The following is an 11,338-nucleotide window of genomic DNA, read 5'->3' as shown; positions in this document are numbered from 1 at the left end:
ACAGTTCTGTGACCTCATTGCCATCCCGTGACTCACCTCCAGGTCGCTGCTGCCAACCTACAGCGCAATTAAGCTAGGGAGATCCTTTTCTGACCTAGCCATCAATTTTCCCACCCTGGCATTTAGTTTAGCTAACATTTATTGAGCCCCACAGTCTGGTGCCCGGAGGATTTATGAGACTCAAATACGTGTAAATTAGTAAGTTAGTAAGCTTCCTTTGCCCCCAGGAAGCTCAGAAACTCAGTTTAGTAGCCTTGTAAACAGATAAATACAGTGAGTGCTTGAGTGTTGTGATAAGGATGGGCACGTGGCTGTAGAACCCTATCCCCAGCGAGGGCTTGAAGGCTTTCCTGAAGGAAATCATGCCTAAATTATGTCCTAAAGGTTAGGAATTGGGAAAGGCGGCAAGAGGAAGAGTGGGATTTCAAGTTTAGGAAACTGAATGCAGAAAAGCCAGGAATTAAAATATTGCAGTTTCAAGTTTGAGTGGAGGTGCCTAGAGGTAGGCAGTTAGGAGCACACAGGGCTTGGCTTTGTAAGCTAAGAACTTTATCCTGGAAGTGAAGGTGCAAAATAGGAGGGCACAATCTCAAAATCAGTCTAGATGAAGTATTATAAATTTTCATATGGCATACCAATGAAGTAATTAACTATATTGACTCAGAGCTCTCATTTTTTTTGTCTGCATGAAAAAAGGAAAGAAAGGAAGTTCCACACTTAACTGTCTTCATTTTGGTGTGATTTCCTTGTTTAGGCATTTTGCTTCTTCTCTCTGTATTCCTAGTATAATCTGTTGATGACAGCAATGAGTCTGTCAGAACAGTAAAGTGGAGCTTCCCACATACTCTAAGATTTGCCTGAGGTTGTAACACATTTCCCAAACTTTGTTGATTGTGAAGTCTCTTCACCGCAGTTACCTACTTCTATCCACCCCTTCCTCCCGCCAGACCACCAAACTAACCTATTCAACTAAAACCAAGTTTCTCACTGCATTAAGGGAGAACACTGATGTATCATAATTTTTGTAGTATCTTAGAGGGGAATTCAAGGATGATTTTTATAAGGCTTTTCAAATTTAGGTTGGAATGGTTTCAGTTCAGTTCAGTTTAGTCGCTCAGTCGTGTCCGACTTTTTGCGACCCCATGAATCTCAGCACGCCAGGCCTCCCTGTCCAGCACCAACTCCCGGACTTCACTCAGACTCACATCCATCGAGTCCGTGATGCCATCCAGCCATCTCATCCTCTGTCGTCCCCTTCTCCTCCTGCCCCCAATCCCTCCCAACATCAGAGTCTTTTCCAATAAGTCAACTCTTCGCATGAGGTGGCCAAAGTACCGGAGTTTCAGCTTTAACATCATTCCTTCCAAAGAAATCCTAGGGCTGATCTCCTTCAGAATGGACTGGTTGGAGCTCCTTGCAGTCCAAGGGACTCTCAAGAGTCTTCTCCAACACCACAGTTCAGAAGCATCAATTCTTTGGCGCTCAGCCTTCTTCACAGTCCAACTCTCACATCCGTACATGACTACTGGGATAACCATAGCCTTGACTAGACGGACCTTAGTCAGCAAAGTAATGTCTCTGTTTTTGAATGTGCTATCTAGGAATGGTTTAAGGTAGTCTTTTGGATCCAAGCTCTAACTTGGATTTGACATAGTACATGGTATAAGAGTTTAGTTCTGGTGGACATAGCAAGATGCAGGACTTGAAGGCAGATGTGGCCTCTTTTGATAAGAATGGGAATTTGCCCAGTTGAGTGACCAATTCAGCTTCTTAGTGTAGTGCATGAGAGGGAAGCTTTTTACCCAAATGAGTAACCTGTTGTTCACATAATTAGATTTTCAGGAAGTTTATAAGGCTAACAATGAAGACAATTAAGTTATGTGCTGATTTACAGCTAGCCTTGTTGGCAAGAATTTCCTGGAACAAATAGGAAAGTCATTTTGATTGATGTAAGGTCACAGTTCTCAGTGATCATAATTAAGCTATTGTTTATAGATGTTTCAGTTAATAAAATCTTATATGAACACTGAGTATTGTATAAGAGGAAGAAATGATGTGTTAGTTGCTCAGTCATGTCCAACTCTTTGTGACTCCATGGGCTGTAGCCCACCAGGCTGCTCTGTCCGGGGGATTTTCCAGGCATGTATACTGGAGTGGGTTGCCATTCCCTTCTCTGAGGGAATCTACCTGACCCAGGATTGAATCAGGGTTTCCTGCATTGCAGTCTGATTCTTTACCATCTGAGCTACCAGGGAAACCCTGGTATAAGAGGAAGGGACTTTAAAATCTTGATAGTTTATATTAAGTCATTCTCTATTAGCATTCTTAAAACACAAATTTCACATTTTTTTTATATTTAAGAAGTGATGCTACCAGTTTTCTTCATGTGTAAAAAAGTAGGATTGTTGAGACTTCTGTGGTGGTCCAGTGGCTAGGACTCTGTACTCTCCATGCAGGGGGCTGGGGTTTGGTCCTGGCTGGGGAACTAAATCCCACATGCCACAGCTTGCCGTTTACATCCTGCAACTAAGGATCTTGTGTGCTATATATAGCTGGGATCTGGTGCAGCCAAATAAAAAAAATTTTTTAAGTAGGATTGCCATCACATTTTAAAATCTAATCATATCTGATTGGGGGGGTGGGAATGTTTATTAACATGTAGCCTGAATTGTATGTATTAAGAGTATCCACACTCTGGAAGATGGTGAAGGACAGGGAAGCCTGGTGTGCTACAGTCCGTGGGGTCACAGAGTCAGACACGACTGAGTGATTGAATAACAACAACAAAACTGCTTATGTTACCTAATATTTGGAATTTTTGTATTTAAAAAAAAACTAGTTAAGTTTTTCAATAGCTTATGAAAATTTTCAGACAAAAAAGTTGAATAAACTTACAATGACTATCCATATATCCACATTTTATTATGTTGTTTGTTGTTTAACTGCTAAGACATGTATGACTCTACGACCCCATGGACTGTAGCCGGCCATGGGGTTTTCCAGGCCAGAATACTGGAGTGGGTAGCCATTTCCTTCTTCAGGGGATCTTTCCAATCCAGGGATCAAACCTGTGTCCTTGTGTCTCCTGGTTTGGCAGGTGGGTTCTTTACCTCTGAGCCACCCAGGAAGCCCACATTTTATTATACATGTTATTGTATATCTGTCAATCTATCCATTCATCCATAGGTCTTATTTTGATGCATTTCATATTTGGAGACTTTAGAACATTTTCCCCAAGATACTTTAGTGTGTGTATCATTAACTATATCATATGTGTCTGTCTGCATACTTCATATATATACTCCAGCATGCATTTCATTAACTACATTGAAAAGCTAACATCTTAACCCTACCCTTCCTTGGGTTCCAACATAATCATTGTTAAAAGATAAAATGAAACGTTAAAAATTTTGAGAGTTTGAGCAAAAGTTGACTCAAATCTTCTATCCTGATAGAAAGGAGCTCTGGGGAGCTGAGAAAATGAAGGACTTTACTAGCCAAAAGGGAACACGAACACGGAAGTTATCTTAGGCAAAACAGCAGGTTGGTTATTGCAAGGCTATTTTAGAGGATGGCAGGGGTCCAAGAAGTAGATTCCCTAACTAGTGCTGATCAGGTGATTCCATTTCTGGGAGAGCTGAAGCTGTAAGTAAATTCTGCATTTGGTGGTGTGGGGATTCTCATAATCAATCCGTTTTAGGCCTCTTGTCTTGTTTCTTAACCTCATATACCAGTGCAAGATACAAGATTTTCCCAGAAAGTAACCATTGTTTTGATTTTTTTTTCCTATTATAGATTAGCTCTGTCTCTTTTAAAACATCTAAAATCCCATGGACAGAGAAGCCTGGCAGGCTATAGTCCATGGGGTCACAAAGAGTTGGACACAACTGAGCAACTGAACACACACACAGGACTTCTATAAATGGAATGATAGAAAATGTGCTGTTTTCATTAAGCTTTGTATACACATCACAATTTTTTAAACTTTTTATTTTGAGATAATTTTAGATTCACATAGAGTTATAAGAAATAATACAGAGGGAGCACATGCATTCTTTACTCAGTTTCCCCCACTGGCAAATTCATTCAAAATTATAGTATAGGATTTATATAAACAGGAAATTTATATTGACACAATCTATCAAGCTTACTCAGATCTTACCAGTTTTACATACACTCATTTGTGGGTGGGCATTTCGCTGTATACAGTGTTATTACCTGTGTTGTTTCCTGTGACCTCCACTAGTCAAGATACGTAACACATAATAGCTCCATCACTATCTCTTGCCCTACCTTTTTATAGCCACAGGCACTTCATTTTCTATCCTTCATCACCACCATACCCCAGGCAACCAGTAATCTGTTCTCCATCTTTTTAAGTTTGTCATTTCAAGAATATTATGTGAAGTGAAATTGTACAGCATTCATTGACATGAAGTGAAAGTCGCTCAGTTGTGTCTGACTCTTTGTGACCCCATAGCCTATACAGTCCATGGAATTCTCCAGGCCAGAATACTGGAGTTCATTAACTACAATGAAATGCACATCTTTTTTTTTTAAATTCACTTCTCTTAATTGTACCATTCCTTGCGTACCCATATAAGCATGTTTAAAAACAGACTAGTGACTGGGACTCTTGTGCTCCCAATGCAGGGGGCCTGGGTTTGGTCCCTGGTCAGAAAACTGGATCCCACACGCTGCAGCTAAAGCCTGGCATAGCCAAATAAATACACACTTTTTAAAAACTTTTAAAAAATTGAGCCATATTAAAAATTTTAATATTGGCTTTTAAGATAGGCTTTTTTTACTCAGTATACTCTCCTTGAGATTTATACAAGTTAAGTGTATCATTATTTATTCTCTCACAATGGAAACAGTGAGAGACTTTATTTTGGGGGACTCCAAAAACACTGCAGATGGCGACTGCAGCCATGAAATTAAAAGACGCTTGCTCTTTGAAAGAAAAGCTATGACCAACCTAGACAACATATTAAAAAGTAGAGACATTACTTTGCCAACCATGGTCCTTCTAGTCAAAGCTATCGTTTTTCCAGTAGTCATGTATGGATATAAGAGTTGGACTATAAAGAAAGCTGAGCACAGAAGAAATGATGCTTTTGAACTAGGGTGTTGGAGAAGACTCTTGAGAGTCCCTTGGACTGCAAGGAGATCCAACCAGTCCATCCTAAAGGAAATCAGTCCTGAATATTCATTGGAAGGACTGAAGCTGAAACTCCAATCCTTTGGCCACCTGATGCAAAGAACTGACTCATTTGAAAAGACTCTGATGCTGGGAAAGATTGAAGGTGGGAGGAGAATTGGACGACAGAGGACAAGATGGTTGGATGGCATCATTGACGCGATGGACTTGAGTTTGAGTAAACTCCGGGAGTTGGTGATGGATAAGGAAGCTTGGCTTGCTGCAGTCCATGGGGTCGCAAAGAATTGGACATGACCGAGTGACTGAACTGAACTGATAGTAAACACATTTTTAGTTTTGTAAGAAAATGCCATATTTATTTTTCAGAGTGACTCCAGAAATCTACTTGGGATCCTAAGCTCCACAGTTGGAGGGAGAAACTCCACAAGGGCAGGCAAAGACAGATCAGGGAGCTGTAAGGTGACTGAACCATACAGCTCACGTAGGTAAGGAAACATTTAGACTCCAACTGACCAGCATGGAAGTCCCCCCCAGGAAAGGAATAAACAAACATTGTATGTAAATGACCAGGTAGTGGTCATTTCTATAAATGAGTAAATAGCAAATATTTTAAGCTTTGCAGGTCATGCAGTCTCTATCTCAAACACTTAGCTCTACTATTGTGGCACAAAGGCAGCCAGTCATAATAAATAATCAAATGGTTATGGCTGTGTTCCAATAAAACTTTATTTATAAAAACAGTCCATTGCTAGATTTGGCCTATAGACCATGGTTTTCTGACCATTCTGTGAGGCATTTATGAGACCACAAGAGAGTTTTACTTAAAGGCTTCTTTAGAACTGCTCTAAAAAAAACTTTAGAAAAGAAGTCACAAAAAGATCAAGTTGATCCATAACAACTTTCTGCAAAAACAAAGAGCAACACTTTTTAAAGAAAAAGAACAAAAGTCAGATATTCAATATCATGTTAACCATTAAATTTTTTAAAATACTTTTTTTTTTTTTTCGCTGTGGCAGGTTTTTTGGCTCTTGCAGCATGTGGGATCTAGTTCGATGAAGTGAAGTGAAGTCACTAAGTTGTGTCTGACTCTTTGCAGTCCCATGGACTGTAGCCTACCAGGCTACTCTGTCCATGGGATTTTCCTGGCAGAGTAGTGGAGTGGGTTGCTATTTCCTTCTGCAGGGGCTTTTCCCGAAACAGGGATCGAACCTGGGTCTCCTGCATTATAGTCGGATGCTTTACCATCTGAGCCACCAGGGAAGAGCCTAGTTCCATGACCAGGGATCAAACCTGGGCCTCCTGACTTGGGAGTCTGGAATCTTAACACTGGACCACCAGGCAAGTCCCTAAGCCATTAAATTAAAAAATTACTAGGTATGACAAGAAGCAGGAGAAGGTGACACATAAGCAGAAGAAAATCAGGGGAAACAGACTCAGAAATTACATAGATGATTGAATTAGCAGACGTGACTTTAAAATAGGCCAACAAGGAAAAATGGCTACATCAGAGTGGTGAAATTATGGATGATTTTTTAAAATTTCTAAATATTTATATATATAAGGAAAAGTTTCAAATGTTAGCATATTATGTAACTCTAAGTAAAATAATATTGTTTTGCAAACTTTAATATATTCTTTTCTCATTTAATGTTATGTTAAATTGTTCAAAGTTAATTTGTGTAGCCCTAATTTATTTTCACTTATGCATAGTATTCCAATATAAGAACATGGATGTCTGTTTTTCTGATGAGGGACATTTAATTCCAAGAAAAGAGAAGTGATAAAGACCCAGCTGAGGATACTGATTACCTCTGAGGAGAGGAAAGAGGATGGAAAAGGGATGGATAGTTGGAGCTATACCGTGTGGTAAAACTTCATTTCTTAAGCCAAAATGTGTGGATGTTCACTGTATTATTCTTTTTTCCCCTTTTAAAACAATTGAAAAAAGAATAAATAAAAAATTGAGATATAGATGAGGTACAATATTATATGTTATAGGTGTACAACATAGTGATTCACAATGTTTGAAGATTATACTCCACTTATAGTTATTAATAAATATTGGCAACATTCCCTATGTTGTACGGTATATCCTTGTAGCTTATTTATTTAATACCTAACAGTGTATCTATTTGTACCTCTTAATCCCCTAATCATATCTTGCCTCTTCTCACTTCTCTCTCCCCACTGGTAACTGGTAATTTGTTCTCTATATCTGTGTCCTTTTTGCTATATACACTGCTGCTGCTAAGTCGCTTCAGTCATGTCCAACTCTAGCGACCCCATGGACTGCAGCCTACCAAGCTCCTCCATCCATGGGATTTTCCAGGCAAGAGTACTGGAGTGGGGTGCCGTTGCCTTCTCCGGTTATATACACTAGTTTGCTTTATTTTTAGATTCCATATATAAATGATACCATACAGTATTTGTCTTTTTTTAAAATGTATTTTAAATTGAAGCATAGGTAATTGCTTTACAATATTGTGTTCCTTTCTGCCCTACATCAACATGAATCAACCATATGTCTTCTCCTTGAGCCTCCCTCCCACATCCCACCCCTCATTTCACTTAGCATAATACCTTTCAAGTCCATCCATGATGTTACAGATGGCAAAATTTCATCATTTTTTATGACTGAGTAGTATTTCACTGTGTGTATATATATATATATGTATAGTATATAGAACTAATTATATATATAGTTCTAATAATTTTTTGGTGGCATCTTTAGGATTTTCTAAATATGGTATAATTTGCAGGGACAGATTTACTTCTTCCTTTTCAATTTGAATTGCTCTTATTTCTTTTTCTTGTCTGATTTTTAAATTACTGATTCAGTTTCCTTACTGGTAATTTGCTCATATTTTGTAAGTTTTACTGGTTCAGTTTTGGGATATTGCACATTTCTAGGAATTTGTCCATTCCTCCTAGGTTGCCCATTTTATTGGTATATAATTGGTCATAGTAATCTCTTATGATCCTTTATATTTCCATGGTGTCAACTATAATGTCTCTTTTTCATTTTTTATTTTATCAATTTGGGCCTGCTCTTTTTTTTTTTTCCTTGATGGATCTGGGTAAAAGTTTGTCTGTTTTTTTTATTTTCTTCCCCAATCTTTTCAAAGAGCCAGCTCTTAGTTTCATTGATCTTTCCAAATGTTTTTTTAGGTCTCTATTTCTGCTCTGATCTTTCTTATTTCTTTCCTTATATTAACTTTGGGTATTGTTTGTTCTTATTTTTCTAGTTCCTGTAGGTATAAGGTAGGTTACTTATTTGAGGTTTTTCTTGTTTCCTGAAGTAGGTTTGTATTGCTATAAAATTCCCTCTTAGAGCTTCTTTTGCTTCACCCCATAGATTTGACTCAGGGGTAAAGAATCCGCCTTCAATGCAGGAGATGCATCAGGGGCTGCAGGTTCAATCCCTGGGTCAGGAAGGTCCCCTGGAGAAGGCAACCCACTCTAGTATTCTTGCCTGGAAAATTCCATAGGCACAGGAGCCTGGTGGGCTATAGTGCATGCGACTGCAGAGAGCCAGACATCATTAGTGATTAAACAGCAACAAGCAATAGATTCTGAATCATTGTGTTTCCATTTTCACATATCTCTAGGTATTTTAAAAATTTCTTATTTGATTTATTCATTGACCCATTGGTTGTTTAATAGCATATTGTTTAGCCTTCCATGTATTTGTGCTATTGTGCAGGTTTTTTATTAACTTAAAAAGTTACATAAAAGCTCAGTTGTGTCTGATTCTTTGTGACCCCATGGAATAGTCCATGGAATTCTCCAGGCCAGAATACTGAAGTGGGTAGCCTTTCCCTTCTCCAGCGGATCTTCACAACCCAGGGATAGAACCTAGGTCTCCCACACTGTAGGCAGATTCTTTACCAGCTGAGCTACCAGGGAAGCCCATTAGCTTATAGTTGATTTCCAGTCTCATAGCATTGTGGTAGGAGAAGATGCTTGATATAATTTCAGTCTTCTTAAATTTATTGAGACTGGTTTTGTGGCTAGCATGTGATGTATCCTGGAGAATGTTCCATGTGTATTTGAAAAAAGAATGTATTCCACTACTTTTGGAAGGAGTGTTACATGTATCCGTCTGATCTAATGTGTTGTGTAAGGCCAGTGTTTCCCTACTGCTTTTCTGTCTGGATGATCTGTCCAGATATATCTGATATAATATCCAAAATATACAAAGAACTCCAACAACTCAACATCAAAAAAACCAAACAACCTGATTTGAAAATGGGAGAGGATCTGAATGGACATTCTCCAAAGAAGAGATACAGATGGCCAACAGATACATGAAAAGATGGTCAACATCACTAATCATCAGGGTGATATAAATCAAACCCACAATGAGATATCACCTCACACCTGTGAATGGCTATTATCAAAAAGACAACAAATAACAGGTGTTGGTGATGATGTGGAGAAAAGAGAACACTTGTGTACTGTTGATGGAAATATAAATTGGACAGTGACTATGGAAAACAGTGTGGAATTTCCTCTAGAAATTAAAAATAGGATGAACCTATGATCCAGCAATTCCACTTCTGGATATTTTCCCAAGGAAAACAAAAACACTAATTTGAAAAGGAATATGGACCCATAAGTTCATTCTGGTCTTATTCAAATAATCAAAATAAGGAAGCAACCTAAGTGCCCATGGATAGATGAATGGATAGAGAATGAAATGGAATACAACCCAGTCATAAAAAAGAATGGAATATTGTCATTTGTGATAACATGAAGGAAACTAGAAGGTACAGTGCTATGTAAAGTAAGTCAGACAGAGAAAAACAAATAGTGTATGATTTTACTTATATGTGGAATCTAAAAAGCAAAACAAATGACACTCAAAACAGAAACCATCATATACACAGAGAAGAAACAGGTGGCTGCTGGAGTGGGAGGTGATGGGTAGATGAATGAGCAGGTGAGGGAGATTAAGAGGCATAAACTTACAAAACAAGTAAGTCATGGGGATGAATATACACTGTAAAAAAAAAGAAGTGATTACCGAAATAATAAAACATGTTTAGATTCAGAATAGGTGTATGTGTTATTTCTAAAGCTTTTTAATAATCTCCCCCACTCATATTCTCTGAAAATACATCAGTAAAACAATTAGAGATCAAAAGGGTGAAAAAGGAAATCAGTGCATATATGATTTCTGTCTAGACATATCTTCTGAGGGAGTGGCCCATTTTCCAACAAAGGAGCCTTGCTCTTTCCCTTGGAAAAATTCCTCTTATTGTAAAACTTGCTTTTTGTTAATCTCACATTCAATTATAGTTACTGTTCTCTGTCTCTTCAGTATTTGTTTTCTCAATACGAAACAATGAAATTGTGTAATTGAGTAATCCTTATATTATTTCTTTTCTCATTATTTCTATCCTTCTTATAAATAACTGTAATTATTTTCACATATGCATCATGAGAAATTTATATTTCATTGAGAAACTGGGATGTGCAAGCTTCCTTGTGTACTACTATTTCCTGTACAGACTTCTCAGATTGTTTATTGAAGTACCATTTCTACCTTCCTTCTAATAATAGCTTGTGACAATAGCTTAAAAGAAGACAGAGTTGTAATATAAATGTCACTTATGAGTCATGAATACATTTCCTATAAATTACACTTTAGAAAAAAATGCATAGTGAGAGGCTACAATTAAAAATTTTTTTTTCATTTTAACAGTTTTTAATGAAAGCTGTAGACAAGATGACTTTATTCCTGAATCTTCTCAATTGTTTCTTCCTTATATTTGCCCTTTTCCTTTCCTACTTGGCAAGATTTGGGTTTACGTTCAAGGATCTTTTGGCAGTCTTTGTCCAGTTTTAGTCAGGTGATAACTACCTTGCTGGGGTGAATGCCCACATGGACAGTCATGCCATTAGCCTTCTCCCACCGCACTCGTTCAATGTAAATGACGTACTTCTTCCTGTAAACCTGAACTATTTTGCCAATTTGCTGCCCTTTGTAATGCCCTCATACAACCTGAACTTCATCATCCTTTCAGATGGGCATGGATTGAACGTTGTACTTCTGTCTTTTCTTTCTTTAGAAAGAGGAGAAGACATAAATTTCCTGAAAATGTGGGAAGGCACACTGAAATGCCTTTTTCCGTTTTTGCTTCAGTCAGAAGTCACAAAGGGACTGAACTGCAT

At 38.1% G+C, this 11,338-nt stretch overlaps 1 pseudogene; it reads right to left on the bottom strand.

The window, feature by feature from the left end:
• Positions 1-10,848: 10,848 nt before the first annotated feature.
• LOC138431162 (large ribosomal subunit protein uL24-like) lies at positions 10,849-11,338 on the bottom strand (annotated as a pseudogene).

The sequence above is a fragment of the Ovis canadensis genome, chromosome 26, assembly GCF_042477335.2.
Source record: "Ovis canadensis isolate MfBH-ARS-UI-01 breed Bighorn chromosome 26, ARS-UI_OviCan_v2, whole genome shotgun sequence".
Taxonomy (NCBI): Eukaryota; Metazoa; Chordata; class Mammalia; order Artiodactyla; family Bovidae; genus Ovis; species Ovis canadensis.
The sequence above is the reverse complement of the archived record's forward strand: the minus strand, read 5'-3'. Positions and strand labels throughout refer to the sequence as shown.